Raw genomic sequence first — 5574 nt, 5'->3', positions numbered from 1 at the left:
AATATAAATTATAGTTTTACGTCAAAAAAATTTATTTTTTGAAAATCGACTATTAATTTTTTAAAAAAAAAAAGTCAACCACATTAATTTTTTTTTTTTTTTAAGAAGAATTTTGCAAAGAAATAAAAGAATACAACAAATTAATAACCGTGAAACATAACATTTATTTATTTTTATTTTTTTTTTTTTTTGACAATTGATGATTTTAAAATATTATTGAAAAGTTTAAGAGAGCCGTGAATTTAAAAAAATTTATTATTATTCTTTTTTAATATTTAAAAAAAAAAAAAAAAAAAAAAAAAAACCTCGAAATATGCTGCATGCACTCGAAAAAAAATTTTTTTTGTTTAAATTATTAAATGGGTATTGAATATAAGCCAAAATATACAGGAATTATTGTTATTATTATTTTTTTTTTTCACAAAACATCAAACGAATATTTAAATTGTTTTAATTATGATTTCCGTTTCTAATTATTTAAATTATAAAAAAAGACAAAAACGTTTTTAACCCTTGTGGTGTTTGTGTTTATTTTTTTTTTTTTTTTACAAAAGGCATTTATCCGCGTCAAATAAACAATAAACTAATTAATTTTTTTAATTATTAATGACGTAATTGTGAACCATAAACTAAAATTTTAATTTTTTGTAAATAAATATGATGGTATACAATCATGTATTCCTCCTTTAGCACATATATTGTCACACTATTTATTTATTTTCTTAATAATCTCCCTTAAATTTGAATTTTTATTTTTTTACTGCATGTTTTCCATTTTGTTTCCCCCTTGATTCAATTAAAAATCCTAAAAAGAAGGTTTCCTATACTCCAAATACCTGATTTGGCCTTTAATCGAGTTTATTAATTCTTATAATAAATGAAAATATTAATTAAAATAAGAAAAACCCGCACGCAAAAAATTATGAAATTTTTCAACTTATTATTATTATTATTATTACTCTTTTTTATAATTAATATTTTTTCTTTAAATCACGACAAGTTTTATAAACATGTCAAAATTTTTCCGAGATAAAGTTTCACAGGTTTTCCTTCCTTTTCTTAGAAATACGTGCCTGATATTTATATATATCGGTGATACTATTTATAAAATTTTCCAATGAATTATTATTATTATTATTATTACATTCATATAAATCATGGTTATGTATATGCATCGATGGTTAAAAAAATAATAATTATTATTATTATTATTATTATTGGAATTTATTAAATATTGTATTTTTGCCAACCGAATTTTTTCTTTTTTTCTTTTTTTTTTTTTTAAAAAAAAAATTCTCACTTGGAAAAAATTAAAAATAAATGAATAAGAATTAGTTCACATTTTATTTTAACCAAAATTTTCTCATTCAATAAAATACTATTTAAATTTGATGCTTTCATGCCAACAATTAAAAACGGATATAATGTAACTAATAAGACATTTTCTTTTTTTTTTTCATCAAAAAAAAAAAAAAAAAATTTAATTAATCAAATAAATTTTGGCTTTTGATTAAATTAACCAAAAAAAAAAAAAAAAGAAAAAAATTTATGTAAAATAAAATTAAACTTTGAAAACATAAATCAGTACTTAAATATTTATATATATATTTAAATAACCCAGTCATGAAAAGTTAATTTTATTTCACGCACGCGCCCACACACACGCACACACTATATAAAATAAATTCTATAATAGAGTTTTGACCATCATCATCATCATCGTCGTACATTTTAAACTAATTTTTTTGTGATAAATAATCAATAAAAATTTGCAATTTTTTTTTGTCACAAATATAAAAAAAATTATTTTTATATTGAATGTATTTCCTTTATTTAATAATAATAATAATAGAATGCCTCCACAATTATTATTTAAATACGAAACTGTCAAAAAAATACAAAATTTATTATTTTTTTTATCTTTATCGATAGAATAATCTGATTATTTTTAAGGTTCAACCCTTTTTTGTCAATTTTAATTTATCATCATCATGTTTAAAACAAGTAGTGTCATTAAAAAAATTTTAAAAAAATTGTCCAAACTCTCAACTCTTTAGGCTCAATAATAAAATGGCGTGCCCCTCTTTAAAATTCATTCGGATTATATCATTTATATATATAGCAATGTAAAATACCACCTCACAATTTAAAATTTATACAAAAAAAAATTCATCAACACTTCTAAGAAGTCATAGTCCGGGTATCGAGAGACGATAGAAAGAGAGAGAGAGAGAGAGAGAGAGAGAGAGAGAAAAAGGAGGAAAAAAGGAGGACAATCAATCGACGAGTTCGCCAAGAAAAAAATGTTCGCCAAAGGTCTGTCCGAATGTTCGTTCCTATTATAAATGATGACGCTATCGATTATATTGGCTCTATAATAATAATCACGTGTTCTCATCCCATTTACAGACGAGCTATAAAAAATATTTTTTTTTTTTTTTTCTATCCTTATGATGTGAAAAACTTAGTTGAAAACAAAATTGGCAGTTAACACAATGATAATTTTTCTATTAACACTATATAAATTAATAATTCAATTTCAATAATTTTATTTATTTATTTATTTTAAATGAAATTTACGAATGATGTTGATTTAAAAGCTAACCATTTCAACCATTTTTTCTTTTTGCTTATGTACTACACACGATTACGCGAAAAAAAATATAAATCGTCATATAGATGAAGAAATTCAAAATAAAATACAATAAAAAAAATTTTTTTTTTAACAACAATGACTCCCCTTGTGAATTTATTCCATTTTTCTTTTCAATTAATAAAACTCGAATAAAATTTTTTCTTTCTTTCCTTTTCTTTTCTTTTTCTCTCCATTTTTTAATAATTGCAAAATGAAATAGTAATAAAAACCATAACAAAGGTATATACAATAAAAATACTATAAAAAAAGAAAAAAAAACTGTTAATAAATAAATTTTTTTTCTTTTCCCCCCCCCCCAGTAAATATAATTTATTATATAAGCATGACGTGTTAGTTAGTAAATTTAAATATAAGAAGAAGAAGAAGAAGAAGAAAAAAGATATCTATTTTCTTCAAATTCTACGATTAAAAAAGAAACACACCTTTGAATTCTTTACCCGTATTCGTACAAAAATAAAAATAAAAAATTATTATTATCTTTTCAAATTTGAAAACAGGCTTTAGTATATTTTTATCCAAATTAGTCAAAAAAAACAATAAAGTTCAATGCTTTACTTTTCTCTATGTAAAAAATTCAAAACGCGCCATTCAATTATTATTAATAATAATAATAAAATTACATAAAGTTAAAAATAAAAATTATAAATTAAAAAAAAAAACACTTAAAATAAACACTAGAAAAAAAAAAGAAAAGAAAAATGGGGATTTCAAAACGAGATTTAAAATAAATTAATGACAAAATATATAATTGACTAAAAATATTAACTAAATAGAATTTTTTAAACAAAAAATTTTCACATAAAAATAAATAAAAAATAAAAAAAAAAATGAACAATAAATCGATACATAAAACTTTCATTACAACCAATTGTGAATGGTACCAAATGTGTTTGTTTCACTTTATTCTTTTCTTTTTTTAAAAGAAATGAGGGGAAAATAGTAGCATAGATTAGTAAAGAAAACCTTTTTTTACATTTGTGCCCAGTATCCTTTTATTTTATAAATAAATAAATAAATAAGTAAAAAAAACAGTGCCCTTTGGTGCATTTCAACGTATACCGGGAAAACTCACGTGCCTTTTTTTTCCTTTTAGAATTTGAAAAAAAAATATATGCGGGACTTAAAAAATAAATAAATAAAATAGTTTATAAAAAACTTTGAAACGTTTTTTTTTTTTTTTTTTAAACGATCAAAAATGCATTTACAAAAAAAAAAAAAAAATCTTTTTAAATTTTTTTATTTAAAAAACAAACAAACAAACAAACGAGAATCTATCCATCTATCTAGTTATTATATTAAAAAAAAATTATTAAATAAAATAATATTGGCGTTTGTTTTTTTTTTTTTTTTTTTTTTTTTATGTACAAACGTGGTGTATTTAAATGCGGAAAATGATTTAATAATTGTTGATAAATGATACCATTTAATAAAAATCAATGACACGTAAAATTGTTAATAAAGAATAATAATAATAATAATATATGTATGTAATCGGTCATTTCTGTCAGATAAATGTAAAAAAAAAAAAAAATATCAGAAAAATGATGTAAGCGCGAGATTTAGCAGGAAAAAATTCTTACTCATAAAATTTTTAAATTCAGTTTTTAAAAAAATTTAAATTTAAATTTCAACAACAAAATCCAATATATATATATGTACATATTTATTAAATTTAAAATCATTCGATATCGACTTATAAATATACGAGTAAGCAGGTAATAACAACAATAAACGGAAAAATAAATAAGAAAAGACTAAGCAAATTTCTAAAAAAAAAAAAATAAAAAAATTTTTGCTGAATAATGTAAAATTCATTTAAAAATTATTTATTATTATAAACAGAAGAGTGGCGAATATAAAACGACGACGACCAAAAAAATTATTATTATTATTATTAATTTACTACTTTTTATATAATAAATTATTTAATTTTTATTATTATTATCGAATCAAATTCAACGAGTTAATAAAATATATATATATTTTTTTAAAAAATAACGGTTTTTTTTTTCAATAGATGAGAATTGAATAATATTAAATGGGATTAAAATTAAAACCTATCAAGTACATTTAAGGAAATTATTTCACATTATTTTACGTAAAATAAAATTTTTATATGATGTATACGTGCAAGTTTAGAACTCATTTTTTTATATAAAATTTAAATAATAAATTAAGGTTTAAAAGAAAAAAAAAAGATTATCAACATGTAGTTGTAGTGCCTTGAGAAACGTCAAAAGAAAATATTTATACATTTCCTTAAAACTGACTTTTTTCTTTTTTTTTTTTCTTTTTTTTTTTCATTGCGTGACCACCTTGGGAGCTAAATTTTTTATAGTAGCTGTAATTGCTTATCGACCAACAGTAAGTTATTGTATGTATTACGGTTTATATTTTTAGAAATAATAATACAATTTTTTTTTTTCGTGTTTGTGTGCACATAACGTATACGTGTAGCTAAATATTTTTCTCCTTTTAAATTTTTTTTTTACATTTGAAACTCTAATATAAAAGAAAAACAAAAAAATCGTTATAGCTAACACCAAACAAAGATTTTTTTTTTGGATAGTATCACCTTATATTTTCAAATTTAAATACTACTAAACGAATGATATTTTAATATTATAATGACCTTTGACCTTTTAAACAAATTATCAATTTTTCCGAATCTTAAATACACACCTCATTTAATTTTTTTAAAATAACAAATTATTCTAAAAATAAACGACCGAAATATATAAAAATTTTTATTTTTAAAGCAAATTAATCCGACGCGATATTCAATTTCATCCTCCTCCTCCTACTCCACCCCCCCCCCCATTCCCCGCCGAAAAAATAAAAAAAGAATATATATTTACGATGTACACATACGTAATATACGAAACATATTACAGATAAATTCTTTTCCAAGTTTTTAT

This window comes from Pediculus humanus, genomic scaffold (assembly GCF_000006295.1).
Source record: "Pediculus humanus corporis 1103172107761 genomic scaffold, whole genome shotgun sequence".
NCBI lineage: Eukaryota > Metazoa > Arthropoda > Insecta > Psocodea > Pediculidae > Pediculus > Pediculus humanus.
Note: the sequence above shows the minus strand (reverse complement) of the source record.